The 25,169-nt window shown below is 39.7% G+C and overlaps 1 protein-coding gene across 1 annotated transcript in view; it reads left to right on the top strand.

Annotated features, from left to right (window-relative positions):
- The first annotated feature begins 12,866 nt into the window (after window positions 1-12,866).
- GJA5 (gap junction protein alpha 5) overlaps window positions 12,867-25,169 on the top strand; it is a 40,453-nt gene continuing 28,150 nt past the window's right edge. The window contains exon 1 of the mRNA XM_072398338.1: window positions 12,867-13,162. The gene's annotated coding sequence lies outside the window, so the exon portion shown is untranslated. The remainder of the gene's footprint in view (window positions 13,163-25,169) is intronic.

The following is a 25,169-nucleotide window of genomic DNA, read 5'->3' as shown; positions in this document are numbered from 1 at the left end:
ACCCCGGATCATAATCCTACCCCCACAGGCACCTCAGATCATAACACTGCCCCCACAGGCACCCCTGATCGTAACACTACCCCTGCAGTTACCCCAGATCATAGCACTGCCCCCACAGGCCCCCTGGATCATAGGACCGTGCACACAGGCACCCAAAGTCCTAACACTGCCCCTACAGCTACCCCGGATCATAATCCTACCCCCACAGGCACCTCAGATCATAATACTGCCCCCACAGGCACCCAAGGTCTTAACACTGCCCCTACAGTTACCCCAGATCATAGCACTGCCCCCACAGGCACTCCAGATCATAACACTGCCCCTACAGACACCCCAAATCGCGCACGGCCCTCACAGGCACCCCAGATCAGACCACTGCCCCTACAGTTAACTCAGATCATAACACTGCCTCCCCAAGCACCCCAGATCATAACACTGCCGGCACAGGCAAACTATGCACAATTTTTTGTCATGCTCTGTTAGTTTTTATTGTTTCAGGATTTTTAAAACAAAAAGCTTAATTGTTTCATTTGTAACCAACCCCAAACTCTGTATTAGCAGCTGAACTTTAGTGTTACTATAAATGGGAAGGATTACAAATAAAAGAGAGAATAAAATGAGTCATTAAAGATCTATAATCTACCTCACCAGTCAGATGAAAACTTTTTTTTAGTATAATGGTAAATAAAATTTTGCTTTGATTTATAACGCTGATATTCTTATGGAGCCCCTCCCATTGTAGATAAGCCACCTCCCCCATCTATCTGCCTCTGCATGACACAATACAATCTGCCTTTAAGCTTACTTTGATTTTTTTTTTATCATGACATAAAAAGGAATGCTGATTTTCAGGCTGTCATTTGAGCAGATACAGAGAAACAATTTTTAACCCAAACACCCCCCAGAGCCTTGTCTGCCGTATCACCACAACAAAGAGAGGAATAACTTTCCATGATAAATGTTTATGAGATTGCGGATTACATAGTTCGTGTCTTTTTGGTATAAATAAATCTGTGACAGCAGCCGGCAGGAATAGCAAAATCGCATTCAAGCATTCTGCTGAACATGGAACCTGGAGGATATTGTATAGGCCATCCATTAGCGTTCTGTAAATTCCAACATTTGTAAACTTAAATTGTGCCATCTTCTTTCTTTTTTTTATGATATTCCCTGGAGGGTGGTACTCATAGATAGTGTTAGGGTTGCACCCTCTGGCAGGTGACATGAGATTACCTGGGGTGTGGAATCTAAGTGCCTCGGGGCAGAGCATGGGGTGATGGGCTGGTAACCCTAGTGGCTGTCGGAAACTTTGCTGCGGGGAGAACACCAGGTTGGGCCCTTTCAGGCTTTCCCTACCAGGGATGAGTAGAACAGAGTGCTTTGGTGTATGGCCAGACGGTGGTCAGGTTCCAGGCTCGGGCAGATGGCAGGCGGTACTTACAGTCAAGACAGACCGATGTTGGGACAGGTGGCTGTAATTGTAGTCAGAACTGACCAAGGTCAGGGTAGGCAGATGGCGGTAACTATAGTTGGGACAGAACATGGCTGGGGCAGGTGGCTGAGAGTAACCATAGTCAAGACAGACCAAGGTCAGGGCAGGTGGCTGGTGATAACTGAATTTGAAACAGACCAAGGTCAGGATGGGCAGCTGGTGGTAATTGAAGTCGGGACCCGCCAATGTCAGGGCAGGCGGCTGGTGGTAACTGAAGCCGGGACAGACCAAGGTCAGGACATGCGGCTGGTGGTAACTAAAGTCTGGACCCGCCAAGGTCAGGGCAGGCGGCTGGTGGTGACTGAAGTTGGGACAGACCAAGGTCAGGGCGGGCAGCTGGTGGTAACTGAACTCGGGACAGACCAAGGTCAGTACGGGAGGGTGGTGGTGATTGAAGTAGGGACAGACCAATGTCAGGGCAGACGGCTGGCAATAATCATATTTAGAACAGGTCGGGTCAGAGTAACAGAAATCGGGGTCTGGGTCAAGCCGAGGTCTGTATCCAAGAAGTCAAACAGGCTGAATATCACTGGGCAAGTAACAGGAAACAAGCTGGTAGGCATATGTTCTGCTGGTGAGGAGGTATCAGGTAGGTAGTAGGTGGGCTTCTTCAAAAAAGGGCAGAAAGGCACAGGGGTGATCTAAAGGGTAAAGTTTCCCCTCTTTTCCTGTTCTGATGACAATTGAACATTGAATTTGTTATCACTTAAATGGTGACAATGGTCATCAGGACAAAGACAGAGGAGGAAGCTCCCTACGAGGACACCTCAGTGACCACGATACAAACTTGAAAGGGTTTCCAAGCCATCCCAACATTTAAAGAAGATCTTAACTGGAATGAAAGGTCCTTTTACACTCTCTAGGCCCACCCACCCAAATAACCTACTCCAGTACCTGTAAAGAAAAAAGAATTATACTTACCTTACCCTTGTCCTCTAGGTGTGGTGCTATTGCCTGGACAACGATGAGGTCACCGTCTTCCCAGGGAGGTACATGGGGAATACAGAGCAGCAGAAATCATACACGAGGAGTTTCTTGCAATGGTCTTGATTGTTTTCTTAGATCAATTTGCTTGTTCTGATTTCCAAAGGATACGGTAGATGGGGGCAAGGCAAGCAAAAAATCTTTTTTCTTCTCATCTACTTTTTTCATCTACTTAGTGTGGACAGACTAGCTGGCTGATCAGGAACAGGCTGGATGTCTAGCAGTCTATTTAGACTTTCTTGATAAGGGCAGGTGTGCACTTGTTAGGTAATGGCTAACAGATGCTTCTACACCATTACGGAAGAAGAACTGGAAGCTGATGGGCAGTCGATGTGGAAAATATTTGGGTATAACAATAGAAACCCTTATATAACCCTTACAAAACTTTGAAAAGTTTAATAAGTTTAGCTTCAGCTCTGTAAAATGTTCCATTAAACCCAAACAAAGACGTGATAGGTAATTGTTCATTTGCTATTTATTAACAAACGTTTGCTAAGTTTGGAGTTCTTATTAATGATACGTCTGCTCTCCAACAAATAATTCCATCTAAGTGAGCGCTGTGACTTTGCTGTACTCCGCCATGCCTCGTCTGAAGCCTCTCATGTTTGACAACACTCTGCGGCCTGTAATGTGGACAGATTACACGGGGAAGGCATTTTATCTCAGCTACCGGGAGGCAAGCAAAGATGAGATAGCGACGTGTTAAAAGTCAAGAAGGTGCTGGTGACGAAGCGAGTGGCCAAGTCACACTCTTCACAGAATCATGTGATCAGAAAATGTCCCAGCAATGGCAGAAAGTCCACAGCTTAAGGTACTTTGATTCTCATATTCGTTTTTGTTTTGTAAAATTGTTACACGGGGTGCTATATATGCAGCTATTTTTTCATGGTTTTGATAACTGATAAGTCGCATTAATGAGATTTTCTATTTGATTCTGAGATTAGCAGAATAGTATTTAAAGTTGTTGAAAAGCCAAAACTTTTATTTTTGGATAGAATGCAGAGGGATGAGGTTGTCTTTTGCGTTTTTATTGCCCTTTATGGTGTAGTCATTGTAAGTACATGGATTCATTGGATTGGATTCATTGAGTTCAATGTAGCTTGAACAATGCTTTACAGTAATACATGGATTTTTTTTTTTATTTTTTTTGGTCACATGCCTTTGGGTGCCCATGGCCTCTCCAGCAATTTTGATGACTATACTATGTGAATTGGCTTGGCCATTAATGCAAATTCAATCAGCGCTCATTGGCTTTTGCAAAGGATTAGTAGCTGGTGACCATGGACTTAATGCAAACTCAATCAAACAGCAACTTTTTTTTGAATATTTGCCAGATTAAATCCAACATCTCAAATCGAATTGAATATGTGCAATGTGTTCACCTTAATTTGCATCCCAGGTTTGCTGGATCCCCCAGATTCTACTATGATAGTCTATCTTCTCCAGTCTTGGAGAGCTTTACCAAATCAGGCAGAATGGGAGGGGGATATGGAATGGGGACTAAGTAGTGATGGGTTAAAAAACAGAATAAGATGGGTTAGCAACGCTGGTCTCTTCCAGCCTCGTTCAGACACTTACCATCTACATTTATTCACTTCAGGATCAGCTATATATGATTCTGCCAGGGAACAGCACAGTTTTTACCCCGGATTTGCCAGAATGATGGCCTTGGATCCCCATTTTATTCCTTTAATGAAAGCTGCAAATTTAAAAATACATTTTAAATACATAAGAATCTATATGTGCTTTCATCAGTGAAGCTGGGTGATCCAGCAATCCTTGAATGGATTTCTTCAAAGTCATTTGCTAGCAGATGTTTTAAATCCTGGATCAGATCCATTCCAGGTTTGCTGGATCACCAAGCTTCACTGATAAAAGTGTACCGTCTCCAGCCTGAGAGAGCTTTAATAAATCAGGCCCAATGTATCAGGAATTTGTTTTTCGCAACTGTAAAATTAATTTGATGTTCTGCCGATCATCTAATGTAGGGGTGTCAAACTCTGGCCGTAGAGCCAAATATGGCCCACAACGTCCAAAGGAATCCTAAATATGAACTGCAGCTGGCTCGCTGCTGCAATGAAACTACAATTCCCGGCATCACTCTTATCGTTAGACCAGCGGGCTCTCTGCATTGTGTGTTGGCCCGGCATTGGACTGTTTTATAGACGCAAGTAATGCAGGGAATTGTAGTAGAGGCATCACTCGCGTCTATAGACCAGTGGGCTCTCTGCCTATGTGGGGCCCGGCACTGGACTGTTTTATGGACGCAAATAATGCAGGGAATTGTAGTAGTGGTGCTATTTCAATGAAGAGGTAGTTCCAGCGGCGGGCCACTCATTTAGATCGCCTCAATTTTTTTTTTAATAAACTTTAAGATTGCCCTGAGACTTTGTTAAAGTTTTTAATTTTGGCCCTCTTTATATTTGAGTTTGACACCCCTGATCTAATGGATGAAAATGTGGATTTTTTTATTTATAGGAACAATGAGCCTCACAGTTTAAAGACTTGAAATGACAAAATCTCCCCTGTCGCTCCCTAGTGGCATCTCCCATCTGATATTATTCCATGTTATAAGTGTACATCTTGTGACTGCAGGCAAAGCATTAGCTCAGTGCTTATTAGGATACTGAAGTTTGCTGCATACGGCAGCTGATTATCCGCACATGTCAAAAGAGAAACATCCTGCTTGACTTTCAGTACTTTAAAGTACAGCAGATCTCCGATGAGTGGTGTCATACCACAGGCTCTAACAAATGGCATTGGACCTGCAGCTTTAAGGGCTCCATTAAATGGGACGTCAGTTACCAGTTATCACGGTTCAGGGAACCCCTGGCAACAAATGAGTTGAGCTGGTGGAATTAGAAAACTCCACATCCAAGAAATGCACACAATTTTTGACCAACACACAGAATAAGAATTTAAAAAACTGTATACATTTTTATTCAAAAACTTTGACTTTAAATCTGATTTAATTTAATATGGAGAAGAGAAGAACGGCTCTTTGTGGCAACTAAAATATTTTATAAATTTATCATATTTGACATCCTAGTTTCAACATAGCCCAACTAGATTGTTGGTTTTGGCGTTTCGCCATTTTGGCTTCCTTGGGATAGTAGAGACACGTATTGATCGGTTCTGAGATGCGATATAGATTAACAACTCCAATGGTATGGGTGATATATTGTAGAGTTGGTATGTATGCTAGAGGTATGCCTATCAATAGGGTCTCTACTATCCCCTCAGGAAGCCAAAATGGCCAAACGCGTCGGAAAACAGAGACAACCCTGTTTCTTAATGTTATTCTCAGATAAGATTTCATGTTTTTTTATTACCTGTGACACTTTCTGTTTGGAATTACTATCTAGTTGGGCTGTGTTGAAACTAGGATGTCAAATATGATAAATATAAAAAATATTTGCGTTGCCATAAAGAGCAACAGTCTTCTCTCTTCTTTTTCTTTATTAATATAACCAGGCTTGGCAACAATATTTAATGTGAGCTAAGAAACCATAACCTTTCATGCCCTCACTTATACCTTTGATATTCTGATTTAAATTATCCAAATTCATCCAATTTTGTTTATATTAAAGAAAACTCCACAAAGGACAAAGTTTACTCCATTGGGTAACACTAGTACAATGTAACATCTATAAAATAATAGGAGAGACTAATTAACAGGTTTCAGTACCAATAATCAAAATCCACTGGGGACTATGATGGAACGCATGTGTAATATCTACACGTTTTGTGTTTAACACTTCATCAGGAGAAGGAGGTAAATGAACAAATCGATATGTCTACAAACCCAAGATCGTTTTCACAACTCCTGGGGGATAACTAATCAGAGTAACCACAATATTGGATACATCAAAAGAAGATCAATGGGAAGATAATATCCGGCACAGGGTAGTTAGCCCAGATCAAAGGAGCAATCAAAGGAGAGATAAGACATGGGGCCATATGTGTAACCAAAAGAAGCATCTATGTAGTGTAAAACCATGTGGTTGCATATGGAATTGGAAGTCTTTCATCACATTTTTGTACTATGATAGTGGTTTGATTTATCTTATTCTATAAGGATCATGTCACACAGGTGATCATCAGGATTCCTGAGAAACCTCACTCCCTATGGAATTACTGCCTCGTTAGTGATTACAGAGACATCACTGCTCCGTCACTAGCAATGGAGATTTTGCAGTCATCTATATAACTTAAAAAAGTATTTTATCAAATTGGAACAATAATCCTTGCTTAAGAAAATTACAAACCGGCAGGTTCTTTATTGCAGGAGGGACAGTAACATGCTTACCTTTCTATTTCCATATCTTGTAATACACTGAGCCGCACAGGCACAGCTCTGCATAGGATGCCAGGAGGTGCCGGGTATTCCGGCATCGGGCCTGATTTATTAAAGTTCTCCAAGGCTAGACTGTTATGGGAGAACCTGTGTGACCCAGCAAACCTGAAATGGATCTGATCCTGGATTGAATTTTTTTACAGGAAATCCATTTAAAGTTTGCTGGATCACCCAGGTTTTCCCATGATAGTCTATCCTATTCAATCTTGCAGAGCTTAGACAAAAAGCTCTTTGGGGCAGGGACCTTTCCTCTTCTGTCTGTATCTGTCTGTCATTTGCAACCCCTATTTATTGTACAGCACTAGGTAATATGTTGGCGCAAAATACTGTTTATTTATAATAATAATAATATTAATAATAATAATAATAATAAAATCAGGGCCATAATGTATGAACTCCTGCATTTGGCCAATCAAGATGACCAAAGACCCAGGCTTGGTGGAGATGGTTGCACCTGGAGCGAGGACAGGTGAGTGCAATAAAATAATTGCAATCTAGCAGGTATGGTTATTTTATTGCAGATAGGACATTGCCTGTCCCAGCTGCAATAAAGGATCTGCCTAGTTGCAATCTTTGAATTTTGAAGGTTTAGCTCCACTTTAGGTTGAACAGCGTACAGTTTTAATTCTGGGATGTTGGTATATTGATATTCAGATTTTCTTTCTTTTTTCTTTTTTTTTTTAATTTGTATTCAAACCCACAAAATCAAAGAGTAGGCCTCCATTATCAGGCTCCTGGATAACTGCATTATAACGTCCTTTCTAATCCCCTTTATATGATTTACTCTAGCTGGATGTTGTTGGTCGTTGTGCCTATTGGAGAACACTGGCGCGTTTGTTCCCTGCTCCATCGCTTGTCCTAAATGTCAGCCGGGTGGAGCTGTGAATTTGCTGTTGGGGGAGAGAAAGATAAGGAAGAGAAAGCCGTTCGGTTTTCACATGAGCATCACATGTCCTGACATCAGTCCCATTTTTGGAGGAAGCGTCAGCTTTGTAGCCAGCAGGCTGATTACACAATTGCATGGTTCCTTTAGTATCGCCGGAGCTGAGCCCTTTCTTTTCCCACACAGGGATAACGCAACTTATAGAGCCAAACTCCAGACCGAAAGATATATAAGGGAACTGTGCTACACAACCCAGTGCTGGTTTAAGTAACATTAACAAGTCCTGTCCCTCCTTCCTCCAACCTGTGAATGGACAGTGGAAGGAGAAGCAGCTTACTGACAAGCTCATCTCTCTGTCACCTATTTTCTTCTATCAGCATTTTTGGGTAAACAATGTTGGCTCTTTGTGTTTCTTCTCTTGTTCCAAATTATAAGCAGCAATTCTGAATATGCAGAGAAGAGACATGAAATCCCACTATTAATCTACATCTACATTTTTTATATAGTCATAAATGCAAAGCTGCAAACAGATTTCTATGTACCAAATATAGGGCTTTGTGTTTGGAAGATATACATGGGCTGCAATACTGACCTACATCTGAAAGTGCCAACTGCCTGGCTGCTATGCCTTTGATACTCACGTAAGCACTCACGTTTGCATGATATAGGAAGGGGAAAGGGCCACCCTTGGTTACAGCCAGCATAATGGGGTCACATCTAAATGGCCAAGTTTATAAAAAATAAACCAGGCAAATTCATGCACCTGAGTTTAAATGTAATCCCTTTTAATATTTTGTTGCACCAGGATGCAAATACAGATTTCAGACGATGATCGATGCCCATTAACACGCCATTGAATTTACACACCTGTACTGATTTGCAATTTGTAGTCATGGATGTGCCTGCTGTTGGCTCACAGAGGACTGAGGACCTTGTCTCACCGCCGGTGGGAGAGTGTTGGGTGCCCATGCAGCCAATTGCCAAGCATCAGTATTGTAATCAATTGCATAGGGCAGCATGGTGGCTCAGTGGTTAGCACTCTGGCCTTTACAACGTTGGGTCCCAGGTTTGAATCTCAGCCAGGACACTATCTGCATGGAGTTTGCAAGTTTCCCCTGTGTTGCGTGGGTTTCCTCCGTTTTTTTGCCACAATCCAAAAACATGTGCTGCGCAATATGTTGGCGCTATATAAATACTGCATAATAATAATGGCACCGCTTAACTGAAAGTAGAGGGCAAAGGACAAGGACAGGAAAGTGAGTTTGGGCTCATACCAATGCAAGAACTAAAGTGAACCTGGTTTTTTGTCTTCTATGGGCAAATACAGGTTCTCTTTACGATACAAATGACATTACGAGACTTTGGTATGTGAACCATGGATTTTTGTTTTTAACAAAGCCTCACATTTTTATTATTTCCTCTGTCACATTGACCGTATGCAATATAATGCACAGGTCACGGAATGCACTTAATTTATAATTCAGGAAACTTCCAAACAAAGACCAACTTAAAACTAGGAAGCAATGAGAGTCCTAACCTCCCCCCACCTCTCCGCAGAAATACAATCACACGCTCAGACTGATATGATGGATTCATATAGAACTTGGGAATGTGCCCTTTGCTACTTACTCACCAGTGAAACATTGAAAGCCAACTAACAAAAAAAAATGTATAGGTGAATCTAATCACTAAAAAAAACCTTATACAGGTATGGAAAATCAAATGTACCTAATGGGGATGCTGAATAGGGAATATGAACAGGTAACGATTAGATGTTCATTTATACAATGACTACAGATATACGAGATACATTGTGCCTCGTATACTCGATACATTGGGCCTGTTTTATGAAAGCTCTCCAAGGCTGGAAAGAATACACTTTTAGAAGTGAAGCTGGGTAATCCAGAATGCACGGAATGGATTTTTAAAAATCATTAGCTATTTGCTAGCAAAGGCTTTGAATCCTGGACCAGATCCATCCTAGGTTTGCTGGATCACCCAGCTTCACTTCTGAAAGTTTAATCTCTCCAGCCTTGGAGACCTTTCATAAATCAGGGCCATTGTGACTGAGCATAATCAGGGAAGCTGGGTGATCCAGCAAACCTGGAATGGAAAGCAGCATCAGGGAAGCTGGGTGATCCAGCAAACCTGGAATGGAAAGTAGTTTACTATTTGCTAGCAAATGTTTTCATTCCTGGGCCAGTTCCATTTTGGTTTTCTGGACCACTGGTTCACTGATAAAAGTGTATCCTCTCAAGCCTTGGAGAGCTTACATAAATGAGGCCCATAAAATTAACATAGCAGGAGTGACTAATTAAAGCTCTCCAAGGCTGGAGAACATAGACTATTATGGGAGAACCTGGGAGATCCACCAAACCTAGAATGGATCTGGTCTTGGAATGCTTTAATAAATCAGGCTCAACATATAAGATCGGTAACTCTAAGACCTTGTTGGTCCCTAGAACAGAGTTTCTCAACCAGGGCTCCTCCCGAATTTGTTAGGGGTATCTTGAGAAATGGGCAATTTGTGACTCCCAGGTCAGACAACTGGTACCAATGATCTTTTTGGCTGTCTGTAAGGGTGACATTCTTCCCACTGACCACCAGACTGCTATGCCATGAGCTGTGGATATAGTAATTATAGAAGGTGTTCCCTGAGGACCTGAAAGGGTTCCCCAATGTTAAAAAGGACAAGAAACACGGGTGTATAATGATCTTGGCCAAATCCTTAATTTTGAAGGATATATAGCCTACATCCCAAGGATGCCGAGTTGAATGACTGATGTACATAAATAGATAAAAGCCTTCATTGCCTCAATATTTCATCAACCCAATTAGATCAGTACTGTAATGGTTATGGTCAGACCTTTGTGGGGTTCCAACCTAGCCCTTGTGCAGTTTTAGGCCATTATTAATCAAGGATATGACACTGTGATTGAAACCTTCATGCCGATCTTCATCTGGCTTTGAAAGCTGGATAATAATAACCCTGTTTGACCCCGAGCCCAAAGTTGATCTTTCCCATAGCACAATAAAGCTCCTCATGTTCTTGGAGTAGGGTAGAATAGGAAGTTCTTTATTGGAAACGTCCGGGTTAATTATACCCCGAGGATTGCCAGCATACAATTTGGAGCAATAAGAATAATATGCATGTAATACAGCATAAAGAATTTGTATAGTTACCTCCTTGTTTCCTAATTTTAGGGACAGTATAAGAAATAAATCTATGTCTAGGTTTATCAGCCAATAGTGTTGCCAGTTGATCAAATTGGAAATAAAATCTGAATTTATCATTTGCTTGTTTCGGCTTTTATGGTTAGATATGATGGGATTAAGTTCAAGCTTCATTAATTTAATGTCAAAGGCTTTTATCCAGGTGAGATTTTTGTTCTTTATATAAATTGTCTAGAAAGTAGACTCTACTAGAGAGAGCGGTCAAAACCTGAATACATTTTTACAATAAACCCATTTGCAGGAGTTTTATGCCATGGAAGTGGGTATATCAAAGTTCAACCATATATTCCTAAGTGGTTGGCAATATTATTAAACTTTAAAATATATTTATCAAAAGAGTGAAAACACACACTTAGGTTTGATGAGATTTGCTTTGCATTTTCAGGCAAGATTCCCTCAATTTAAAACCCAGAGTGAATCTTGTCTGATTGAAATATGAATTTCCAGCAAATTTGAAATGTGCAGTAATGCTTTTTTCCCTTCACGTGCATTATTGGCCATTAGTCCTTTCCAACGAGCTCTATGGGGAGCTATGGGAGTCAAACTTTTAAGGGTGAATAAGATAAACTGCTAAAAAGGCACTAGGAGTCTGACGCTACAAAAAGGGAGAAGTACCTTAGCCAAAAATAAAAATAGAGAAAAGACCGAACAGGATAGAAGAAGACCTTTTAGAAGATAGCATTGCAAATTCACAAATCCTTTTATGATATGAATACAGAATAAGTGCTATAAGGCTTTTTCACTTTTCTTTGCTGAAGTGCCAATCTTTACCCCTGGCCCACAAGACAAGAAGGCTGAAATCCCTCTAGCAAGGGGGACTGCGAGTCCTCAGCCATTTTTGAGCTTTTTTGTGAAAAGAAGCCAATAAAATGAACCCCGATCATGGTCAGGGTATACCGGAGAAGCACATTGTAGAGGTGCACCCAACAATGGACATGGGGGACCCGGATAAGTCATAAGTCTACCTGCAAATACATGAAATGGTCAGTAAGTCGCTGAATTCCGATAAACAATTATGTATTGTTATTTTTAAGAAGAGGGGAAAGAAAAGCGTCTTTTTATGGCAAACTTGTATTTGAAATGTAAAATCCTTTATTCTAAACAATGTGCAAAAGAAAGCAATATACAAAACACACATTTGATACATAATGACACGTATTTCCCTACAGTAGATGGTCAGTATTGTATATAGATAGAGGTATTGGACTTCTTACATTATTATGAAGACCAATACCAAAATACCTTGCAAGCTTGGTTAAATGTTCAATGGATAGTTACAGTCTCATTCCCGACGTGTTTCGTCTAAATGGGCTTCCTCAGGCGATTGGGAGATCTTAAAATTTATGATAATAAATCATGTAAGTAGTCTGTTTGAAATCTATATTTTGTATTATATCATGTATTGTTATCATTTTATAGGTCATCAAAGTGGTAAAGACTGAAATTACATTTCTGTAATTTCTGAGTCCTTTCTTTTATACACAGACTGTGTTGGCTAAGCCGGTACACGGGTGCACGTTGCCAAAGCAAAAATGTTAATGGGTCCAAAAAGAAAAACCAGTGTCATCCCATCTTCCTTTCTTTTAGCAGAGGTAGGAGAATAACATAACCGGACAGAATTAGATAGAAAAAAAAATGTGTGCATGGCTGTTTGCGTTGAGTTCAGATTTCATGAGCTGATTGATTACCATAAGTCACACCATTGACCCAAACTGACCATCCAAAGGAAGCCTTCACTGGCCACTCTATTGTTTCCCCAAAGACAATCTGACTTCCTTTCCGATAGTTTAATACCTTTTTTTAAATATAGAGTGGCCTAAAGTCAGAGGAAGTCCTGAACCCAGGCCAAGAGACGCTGCTCCCTGTCCCATCTGCACAGCATCACATTTATATCCCAAGCAGCCCTTTGAAGGGAGAGCATTCGAGTCAGCTGCTCCTCTGAGCCGGCAGTCCCACAATTCAGCTTAGTCACAAGAAAGTTTAGGAGAGATTTCCAGGACCCTCTGTGATTCACCATGCCCCACCAATGCCAGCTCATTGCACCAACTCTCGTCTTAGTAATCTTTCCTGAGAAGACCCCATGGTAGGGAGGGAGGGCAAGAAAAGTTTTCAGCATGCTGCAAGTGGGAAAGTTGTCATTCTCTAATAACCTGTCATTAGGCAAGTCTCTCTTTCTTCATGTTGCCTGAGGACCACAGTGATCCCAAACAAGGTAAACTCTTTTTTAATTCCTAAATTATAATATTTATTATTAATATCCATGATATAAAGATCAGGAAAAAGTGTTTTTAAATGTTCTGACCTTGACTGAAATTGTGCCAAATGCAATCAGAAAAGTTTTGGAACTTTTGTTTATACTCATTTTACAATGGGGTACAGTATGTTATCTCTTATCTATAAAAAGAGCAAGCAGCCAGTAAATTGATTTATGAACTTTTAATATTTTCTTTTATTATTATTCGTAAATAAGGATGTGTGCGTGTTAGGTGTATGCGCAGGAATACGCCATAATGAAGTCAGATTTGGCAAACAGACCAGAAGTAATAGTAATATAGAACTGACATTGTACGTTTCAATTTCAATAAGATGGTAATGTAACCATTTTTGAATAGTTCTTAACATTACAAGCAATGCTTCCAATCTCAGTGTCGATTAGGCGCTGACAGCCACACAGGTCTCACTATATAATAGGCAAAGCTGACTAATAGAAGAGCTAATTAACACTTAGTAATATATTCCAGAATTTTGGAAAATGTCTGTGCTTGTGGGTGCTCATCATCCTCCTTCTAATCAATGTGTGCTACTTCCCCCTCCTCTTAGATTGTAAGCTCTTCGGGGCAGGGTCCTCTCCTCCTCCTGTGTCACTGTCTGTATCTGTCTGTCATTTGCAACCCCTATTTAATGTACAGCGCTGTGTAATATGTTGGTGCTATATAAATAATGTTTATTATTATTATGTTTTTTTTATTATTATTATTATTATTAATAATAATAATAATATTAATAATACATTTAATGTTGGGCAGATTTGTGGTAAAAAATATATTGGCCTGTTAAATTAAGATCCTATTTTATATGCTTGAATTTAGATACATATATAATAGGAAAGAATAATAGATAGATGATAGAAAGATAGATAGATAGATAGATAGATAGATAGATAGATAGATAGATAGATAGATAGATAGATATAGTATATAATAGGAATACAATAGTCCATATATGTCAGGGAGACATTTGCCTGCCAATATGAGCAAACTATGTCAGCATAATAAATTAAGATAATTTAGGTTACATGTAGATACATTCATATTTACATAGCAAGACAGATATGTCTACCTAGAATGATATATAGATAAAATTTTAAACATCCATAAATAGAAACATGTAATAATGTGATCCTTCCCTCACCTCTTAGATTGTAAGCTCTTCAGGGCAGGGTCCTCTTCTCCTCCTGTGTCACCATTTGTCATTTGCAAACCCCATTTAATGTACAACGAGTTATATGTTGGCGCTTTATAATTCTTGTTTATTATTAGTATTATTATTATTATTATTATTATTATTAATAATAATAATAATAATAATAATAATAATAATAATAACAATAATAATAATGGCTCTAAATCGATTTTTTAGATTGAGAGAAATTCTTTTTTCATTTTCATGTTCATGCTTCTTTTGTATATTCCATGCACATAACAAACAAAACATGCTGTATACATCTTTATTGTCTAAGCAAAAAAGTAACCTACTACTAGCTGTGAGCCACCCAAAATTATGAGATGACAACGACCCCATCCGGCTGTGTACAACCGAATCTTGTTTCCATGGCAGGCCCTGAACAATGTTATCAGCAGCTCTTTCATCTGATATTTCCGGGTTTTTTAGCCTTATAGGCAAAAAATTTGGGGTACTAAACAGGATTTATATAGCGCCAACATATTACGGAGTGCTGTACAATAAATAGGGGTTGCAAATGACAGACAGATACAGACAGTGACACAGGAGGAGCCTGCACAGAAGAGGTTATTAATCTGTAGTTATTAAGAAATGCAAAATGAGAACTATTATATGATAACTCTAACAAAGTAGTTTTTGTTTTTTTACCTTTGTACAGTTCCCGGGATACAATATTATTTATCTATAGTATAGTGATCCTATACAGATAAAGTTTATTATTTTCTTTTATCAGGTAACACAATTGTCCCATATTTTGGGGAGGTTTCTGCTTACCTACTATTATGTCTCTGGCCTGGGAAATCTCCCTCATATAAATATGGTCAGCAATACGCACCTAAGGGGGGTTCCACTCCTAAATGCTATTCCTGACTTTAATAAAAAGAAGTATTTATTGGATCTCTACTTTATGGCAAGGGTTGGCCAGGATAGTGTTTAGTAGAGTTTTTTTTTTGTTTTAACTTTAATACTTAAATGTTAAATCTGATTATAATTTGCCTTCTCTGTCCCCACTACCCCCATTCCTATCACCATGCTTATGAAACATTCTTAGGAAATTATTAAATAAAATTAAATTAAACTATTTTTGGAAGCCATCATTATTTGTGCTTCTCAGATGATAATGGTTGGGCGTTGTATTCACATATGTGGTGCCGAGCCTCCATGATTGAAAAAAAGGAAGGAGGTGGGCCAGGTATTGTCTAGATATTCAACAAACAGGAAGGAAATGCAAAGTGCAGAACCAGCATATCCACATGGTTGGTCCAAATACAAGATGGATTCTGATTGGCCACAATTAGCTCATTGTGCAGCTTCATGGGCTAAGACCAGCATTATATTAGTTCCATCATGGAAATCATGACAGTCAGAGCTCTCAGCCCTTGCAACACAGGCACCGAATAAAAATCCAACTTGGTATTAGTCTTCTGAATGTTTACAGGCAGATGCGCAGGATCAGGAGTTTGTCCAAACAGTGTAGGTGTGCTATTCAATTTCACTTCTGTACACAGAAGTCATGGTAATATACACAGAAGGACCTGCGGCAATAAGTCAAGTTGCAAGCAATGCAGACACGCAACACCAGAGGAACAAAATCACACCCTGCTCAGATCACTTAATATTGCCAAGGTGCCAAGTAATATCCAGATACAGATGTTTGAAGATTCATCTCTGCTCCCTTTTATCTCCACGTGTGTCCTATCAATATATAATAATATAATATTTAATATATTTATTAATTAAATAGATATAAATACTTTCTTTTATCAAAAACACTTTGATAGGTCCCCTGTACATTCTTCCTCTTTCCTCCATATTGAACCCAAGGGCCTGTCAACCAGGGGTCACAGGAATGGTGAATTGAAATGTTCTCTAGTGTCTGGTCTTCTTCTGTGCAGCCATGCATGGTCACCTACCTCTGTTCTGCTCCTGAGGCTTCTCATATGTCGTGTGAGTTCATGCAACACGCAAGAAGCCTCAGGAACAAAACCGAGAGTGTTGGAGGCGGTAATATACTTTTAAATCACCACTTCTCTAGTGTGCACTTGGGGAGGACTGGGGCAACTGGGGAAATGCCAAAGGGGGTGACTCCTGCTGGAAGGAGGAAGGTTGAGGGTTAGGGACTTATTCGGTATTTATCCAGTGCAAAGTTATAACTAGCCTTTAGTAAATCACACCTTACATGATTCAAACTGATTCTACAATACTATGCATTGAATAAATGAATATAAAAGTTTTATGAATATAAAATAGTATGGATTTTAGGTAAGCCTCATACAATATAAAAGTAAATATCAAGCATACTGCTCCAGATGGACCTCAGCCATCAAACATTTCTACTATGGTTAGGGGATGGTTCAATTCATCCCAAATGCTGGTCACTAAGAATAGGAAGGATTCACCATACAACTTTGATACAAGCAATTCTTAAAGTGGTTCCACGTATTACTTAACATCATATTTGAGCTTCAATACAATGATCTTTAAAGGATCATGATATCATTAGTCCTATACTTGCAAAAAGAAAAAGGTTTCCTCAATCTTTTCTTTTCCAAAGATCATATGGTTACATTGTTAACTTGTAGAAAGCCAAAAGGTGAGACGCTACAACAAAGGCTTATCTATGCCAGACATTGGGGAACACCACCAAGAATTGCTTGGATACCATCTTGACCTGACATCCCAATGATGATGGTAAAAGCTAAACAAAGATGGCTGGACGATGGTTAAACAAATCAAGCTGATAAAGTCATTGTTAATGGGAGCTCTGTAAAGGATAAGGAAATCCTAAAAGCCTTGCATGTACATATAAAGTAGAATGCATGGGCTAGACTAGTCTTTTTTTGGAGGAACACTAGAAAAAATTTTTAACGTCCTTAGGGAATCCCTTCTATAATTACTATATACACAGATCACAGTACATTAGTGTGGTGGTCAGTAGGAAGAATTCCTCTTACTTTTATGACCACTAGGATGAATGTCATTCTTACAGATAGCCAAACAAGATCATTGGGGTCAGTTACAGGGACCTGAGAGGCGCAAATTGCTCATTGCTCATGGAACCCCTAGCAGCTCACTGCTCTAAAGATTAAAACATCTGATGCTAGGTCTTTTAAGGTTTTAATAGTCCCTGTATATGATCCTCGGATCATTCTCTCCACCTTGACTTGATTTGAGAGTAATGAGTTAAGGATGCATTGACTGGTAGATAAATAGGAAGTTGGGAGTCAGTTGACCATTAAACATGAAATAGGTGTTGGTAGACATTATCCATTTGGGTGAGCTTCATTGGCATGGGAGGACTTGTAAAATGCAAGCGAAAGGGCTGTTTTAAAACTGCAGTTGATTGCAGTGTTGTACTCCCTCATATTCCCAATCACTCCAAATGAATAAAAATGGGTCAGTTTGTAACCATTTTGTGAACAGATAGTTGCAGTTGCATTGCAGTTCTTTTTCTGGAAGCGACATGTCACTTATTACCATGTGGCAGGAGGAAAAACCAAACCACCATTGCAAACACAAATGCAACATATACAAACATGTTAACCTATGGTTGGGTTTTCCACTTCTAGGCACATAGCAGCAGTTTGCTATGGCAGTGGCTATCCAAATATGAAAGGGGCTTAGGAAGAGCAAAAGGAGTTGAAGCTCTTTTTTTAGGTATTAATGACTCTGTCACATGAAAGTTTGGTAACTAAAGTAGGGCACATGGAGGGAATTATGTACCACATCACAAGTCTCATCCTCCATGATATTTATGTGCAGTCATGCACACCCTCCATTGGAGCCTGTAGTAAAAACGAAAGCCAAAAGGCATAGCCGTGGACTAGTCCTAGAACAGTCCACTTATTTATTTCTCCTTCTTTATCTGATCGACTACTTAGAACAAAATAATTTATCACAGCACAAGCAGACAGTTTTACTTTAATAACTCAGGACAACAAGCCAAACTGTCTTGTGATGATACAAAAAATTTGGAACACCAGCATATGAAAATTGCAGAATGGACAATAGGGCCCAGTTTTTGGTGTGCCAAGGGCAAGGCACACATTTATACTTAGTTATAAATTTGAGGCCTGTTCAGTCACTGTCAGGGGATGGAAAACTGTAAAAGGAATTATGCGCGGTTGAATTGATTACACAACTGTTTAAAGGACCACAAAACCTAATGTCATAAAACTACAATATGTTCCCTGTGTACAGGTCCAAATTCATATTTTTTTTTCTGCTAGCTTGCGTTGGAGGTACAGTTATGGAAGGGTGGCCATGATAATAGTTGGAGGTCATTGGTGGGAGCCATGATGGTTGTGGGCAGAAATGCCCTATGGTGGGCGCTTTAATGATCTACAATGATAATAATACAGCTATGGTGGCAGTAAAAATGCAACCTTAAGTGGCCATGGCACCCTAGGCCAAGGCTTGGATGGGCTTGTAAGAAATCCAGCTCCGCCTATGTATAAAATGGGAATATGAATAATATGTGTAATAAATGAAAAAGGCACTTATGCATGAAAACCGTTGCTATAAATGTAGGGAAGAGATAGGGTGCATGCAAAATGTAAAAATAACAAGTCCAGCAAATGTCCCTCCTCACTCCTTGACACCAGTTGGACGCCTGGCTGCACGGTAAGCAGTAATGGCACCACAATATGATCATCCCTGTCAACAAACACTTGGATTTTCTTTGTTTTTACTTATCTAAGTTCATTTAAAACTACATGTCCACCTAAGACCACCTTGTTAACCCATCTGTGCATTTTAATGCCAAACACCGTTGTGCCCCTAATACAGGAGGCAGAAAATTAACAAATCTACAGGCGGCATGAACAAGTCATAAAACTATAATATAGAAATGACTCTGAAAAACAAAAAACAATATTAATTCCATGGACAAACTGTACCACATATGCTATTTTTACTTTTCCTTATCTCACCCCTTTAAGTCTTAGATCCAATTTGTATAATTAGGAGCTTTCAATGCAAATTGTGGTCATTAAATTACAGGGAATTTGTAATTTGCCGAATTAGATTTAAATTTTGTTTATGGGAATTCCTCTCTGGCTAATTTTTAAAGAATTAGACAATTTTAGACAACAATAATTAATCACTTATATGATTTGCCACAGACTGGAAAAAGTACATATGTTCTATGGAATCAGCATATTTGCAATTTTTATATCTAAGGATCACAGTTTTATTTAATTTTGGATTACTTGCGGCCAGGATTTTTGCGGCAAGGGTTTTCGTGTTTTTTGTGGGTTTACTAGTAAAGAAGATTTATTTTCGTATCCAGTGGTCATAAGACATAAGATGGAATATGTCCTATGTAAGTGAAACCCTTTCATATCCCCATTGGTATATCTACCCAACCCTTCATTAGGTAGAAAACTCAGAATTTTGGCTTTCTGAACTTGATCACTAGGGATGCGGCTTTTGCAACACAGAAAATTTAAGACATTTTCCATTTCACCAAATTTATATGAGCGTTCCTTATTTTTTGCAAACAAATGCCACATTCATGCAGGGCAACAATAAATAATCTATGAAGCCCTGTTTGACCTTTCACCAATGGCCAGCAAGGTTACAATGGGAAATTTTGGGGGCTTTGTTAAGTGCCAGTCTCTCTTCCTAAAAAAAGATGTTACCTGCTCAACTTTACCAGGAACGTTGAGGTAAGACCATAAAAATGGAGGCTGCTAGTACAATTTCCACTCCATATCTATTTTTGTGACCACAGTTGGATTTTAAATGATGGCAGATACAGGATTTTGCTGATTCTCTGCCTTACAATCTGAAACATTTTGCAGTTTGCAACTCAGGTATCCCCCCTATCCCCATTTCCCATAATGCAATGCAGATATTGTTCAGTATCTTACTGTGATTCCAATATTGAATTATGGAATGTAAGCAAGACCTGTCACCAAGCTTGGACATGATTTTTCATCCTGTAGTCCAGGGACTAATGCAGTGTCCGGAGTTCCAACTGTGAAATAGTAAGAGTGTGCAAAAAGGACCCCAGAATGCCCTCCACCTGTATGTACCAATGCCAGATTGCCTTTAAAGTAACCTTTTCTGAATGTCCTGTTTTTAGACCAAACTTGTTATTGTGTTCTCTCAATTTTTGGAGAAAGGGAACAGGGATAGTCCCTACAATTCAGGGACAAGTAGGTGGCATGATGAAGGACAGTCTCCCCAAGTCTGGTACAACTAGAGGGTAAGAATAGGAACAGTTCCTCCAAATCAGGGACAAGTGCGCGGTATGAAGGGGGACAGTCTCTCCAAATTAAGGACAGCAGAGAGGTATAACAAGGGACAGTCCAAATCAGAGACCGCTAGGTAGCATGATGAGGAACATTCCCTCCAAATCAGAGATGATTGGGGGGTATGAAGAAGGAAAGTTCTTCCAAATCAGAGATCGATAGGAGGTATAAAGAAGCAGTTGGGAGGTAGGAAGGACAGACCCTCCAAATTAGAAACAGTTGCAAGGCAAAATAGGGATAGTCCCTCCAAATCAGGGACAGTTGTGTGGGTATGCATGCTGTACAGGTCTGCCCTGGAATTAGCAAAGGCCAATAAAAGAAAAATGCCAGGACCTATAAATGCAGGGGGTCCTTAAAACACAATATAGCCCCCTTCTCCCAAATGTCTGCACTTAGAACATGAGAGCACCCAGTAATCATCTCTGTGTCGGTCCCTGCTGAGAAATTCAGGAATACAAACAATAACCACTTCGCTGCCAGGAGGAATGCCAGCCAGTGGAAAGTATTTGTGCTGTGAGGGCTCAGAACACACGCTATGGCCTCTTATTTATACTGTCACACTTATCCTTCCCAGAGGAGCGATTATCATGTCTGACTGTGAGAGGTGCAGAATCCACACACAGCCACTGCATGGAAAGTCAGCTATAGGGGGCAAAGAATTCTGGGGAAATCAGGGCACCATTGGCATCAATGGGCACACCAGTGGTGTATGGACACGTCACCCCTGGGTCAGTTTATGGAGAATATGTGAGCAGACATACAAATCCTTTGGCAGGCAATGCAAACAGGATTTATATAGCGCCAACATATTACGCAGCGCTGTACATTAAATAGGGGTTGCAAATGACAGACAGATACAGACAGTGATACAGGAGGAAAGGACCCTGCCCCAAAAAGCTTACAATCTAGTAGAATATCTTCGTATATATATATATATATATATATATATATACGAATTATACAAAACTAAGAAAAAAAAACATAAGAATATAACATAACATACATGTTCATCTCTAAAAAACCAAATATAATTATATAAATATTCAAAAATCTGAAAAATAATAGCTAAGAGGGAGAGTGGAAGAGTAAATTTGGACAGATGAATGGTAAAATAAATGCTAAAGGGGTAAATTAGCCAAATCCTAATCCGTAAATCAGCCAAAAATATTTTTTTACTTATCAGGTTACTTTTATGAGACATCCTATGCAGATGAATGTCTAAACTTTTAATTACAGATGAATGAAACTAAGTTGCTACAAAAGAAACAATGTTACTTTGTATATTTCTATTAATTTTTGAACACTGTGTCAATCAGTCCTGTTTGTGATAGCAGCAAATTCAACAGATGTGTTTGTACAGGGACACATATTAGATTGTAAGCTCTTCTGGTCAGGGCCCTCTCCTCCTCCTGTATCACTGTCTGTATCTGTATGTCATTTGCATCCCCTATTTAATGTAAAGTGCTGCGTAATATGTTGGCGCTATATAAATCATGTTTAATAATAATAACACCTAGCTGTAGCCTGAAGTTGTCATTAAAAAACAGAGAGGGGAGCAACAAATGCACATTACAGGTAGTCCCCAGGTTACAGACAAGATTGGGACTGTAGGTTTGTTCTTAAGTTGAATTTGTATGTAAGTTAGAACAGGTAGATTATTTTAATAAATGCAATTAGGACAGATGTTTGTCTTAACATATTATTAGGCAGTATGGTTTCAGTTACTGTAAAAAAATCCTCACTGAGTTAATCACAAACAAAGCAAAAAGAAAATCTTTATGGAGCCCAGACATTCATTAACATCTGGAGCAAGCTGTGCTTTGATATGCAAAAAGAAACAACTGCAGAGTTTGTCTTGATCAATACAGAGTTACAAGATTTTGCAGAAGAGCTCACCCCCCTAAGATCACCCACAACCTCAGCTGTGTTTAGCAGAAGATTTCTTCTGCAAGTCATGCAAACTGCCCCCTCCCCCCATCAAGCCCCTGTCCTGCACACAAGCGGGCAGGGAAGCCTCGTTCTTATCTAGGAGTTGTCCATATGTCAGATGTCCTTTACTCAGGGACTACCTGTACTACCTGTCCAACCCTCTGATTACAGATAAATGAAACAGTTGCTAAAAAGTAACCCTCTTACTTTGTATCGCTCTTGTATCTGTTTATGAATGCTGAGTCAGTAAACCCCCATGTGTTACAACAGCAGATTTTATAGCCAATGTGTTTGTACAGCAAAACCCAGCCATAGCCTGTAAAAATTACAGAAATTACAGAGAGGGGAGCAGCAATGGAGGACAGACACCTATTACACATTTCTTATATACTTTGACAAAGGTGTAGGACACAACTCATTAGACTTGTGACATTTCTCTCTTTGCCTAAAAGATGACATGATAAAAGAAAATACTTTTTTTGTTCTGTTAGTTCTGTGAAAATAGTGTTTGTATTTTTGTATATTTATATTTTTAACATTTTGCTCCATACTTTTATGGTTGAATTTCAAAAGAAATGTCTAGGTTCTCCCCCTAGTGGCTGCTGTGGAAAATGTCTGAACCAAAAAGTGTGATAACTAAACCTCAGAACAAAAATGCAGTTTAGATGTGGTTGCTGCATTTTTCTTTATTTTTAGAATACGTACATTTTCTGCTGGTACAGAAACACTTGTTGACCCTGTTCAAAATGCTAAATGTAAAGTTTCATAGGTTCAGTAATGAACCCCTAGGAAAAAATATATTAGTGGCCGGATTATCAGGTCAAAATAAAGGAAAAAGCCTGAAAAAGTAAACAAACGCTGTCTTCAAATCTAAGAACTGATAAGCTCTTATATATTACAGTTTTGTTTTCTGTTTTTTATATCATTTAAAGTGTTTTTAATGCCAAGCATTTTTTCTTTTTTGATGGTTAAGGGTTAGAACCCCGGGAGTAAAAGTTAGAGAAAATCAAAAAATTTGTCTCCAGAATGGAGGGGACAATAACGGGGGGGAAATCATCCAGTGGGGAGGATTTCCTTTCACTTCTTGTGACTGTAGGACAGGAAATCACTATAATGCTGATCAGTGGATCACCAATGGAAAACATGATATTAACCCTTTTATCTATAAATTTAGTTGTTCTTTAAGGCTTGCTAAAGTGGTTTCTAAATTCCCGTTGTACCTCTCGACACTAAAGGAAGGAACGTCTTCCTAATGGGCAGCACACAAATAAATACTCATGGGGTTTTAACTCTTTCTTAAATTGAAAAATAAATGTGGGCTGCAGATCAGATTTATGTGTGATAGGGATCCCATCTTGCAGCTTCCCAGTCCCCTGAGTGTCAGCAAATGCTAACGGGGTGCAGTGCATTATTGTGTGGTTGCCTGCATGCCTTATCAGTGGCTAGTACTAGCTGCAAGTGATTGGAGCCCAGAGATTCCTCAACCCAAAATATCCAATGGGTAAAATTTTACCGAATCCTAAATACCTAGAGGCAAGAAATTACCCAGCCCTAGCTGCCCAAGGGTTAGGAGTTTCTCCAGCCCTAGCTATCCAGGGGTAAGAGACCACGCAATCTAGGGGTAAGAGATTACCCAACTTTAGCTATCAAGGAGTAAGAGATTACCCAACCATAGCTATCTAGGGGTAAGAGATTACCCAACCCTAGCTATCTAGGGGTAGGAGATTATACAACTCTAGCTATCTAGGGGTAAGAGATTATACAACCCTGGCTATCTAGGGGTAAAAGATTACAGAACCCTAGCTTTCTAGGGGTAAGAGATTACTCTACCTACCCAAGGGTTAAGAGATTACCCAATTTTAGCTATCTAGGGGTAGGAAATTACCCAACCCTAGCTATATTGAGTTAAAGATTACCAACCCTAGCTACCTAGGGGTAAGATATTACCCAACTCAGCTACCCAAGGGTTAAGAGCTTACCCAACCCCAGCTATCTAGGGGTAAGAGATTACCAAACCCTGGCTATCTAGGGTTAAGAGCTTACCCAACCCTGGCTATCTAGGGGTAAGAAATTATCCAACCCTAGCTATCCAGGGGTAAAATATTACCCAACCCTAGCTACCCAAGGGTTAAAAGTTTACCCAACCCTAGCTATCTTGGGGTAAGAGATTACCCAGCCTTTGCTATCTGGGGGTAATAGATTAGCCAGCCCTAGCCCCTATCTTAGACATAAGGGTTTACACAATCCTAGCTACCTAGGTGTAATAGCTTACCCAAACCCACCTACATTCGGGATAGGAGTTTTCCCAACCCCAGCCACCATGGGGAAAAAGCTAAAGAGCTTTCTCAATCTTAGCTACCTTAGGTGTAAGAGCTTTCCCAAACCCGGTCATCCTAAATGTAAGAGCTTTTCCAACCCCAGCAACAATGGAGTTAAGAGCTTACTCATCCCTAGCCACCATAGGGGTAAGAGTCTACCCAACCCTAGCTACCTAGAGGTAAAAGCCTATGCAACTTTAGCTACCCTAGAGATAAGAGATTGCTCAACCCCAGCTACTTTAGGAGAACAAGC

This window comes from Pyxicephalus adspersus, chromosome 1 (genome assembly GCF_032062135.1).
Source record: "Pyxicephalus adspersus chromosome 1, UCB_Pads_2.0, whole genome shotgun sequence".
NCBI classification, from domain to species: domain Eukaryota; kingdom Metazoa; phylum Chordata; class Amphibia; order Anura; family Pyxicephalidae; genus Pyxicephalus; species Pyxicephalus adspersus.
The sequence above is the reverse complement of the archived record's forward strand: the minus strand, read 5'-3'. Positions and strand labels throughout refer to the sequence as shown.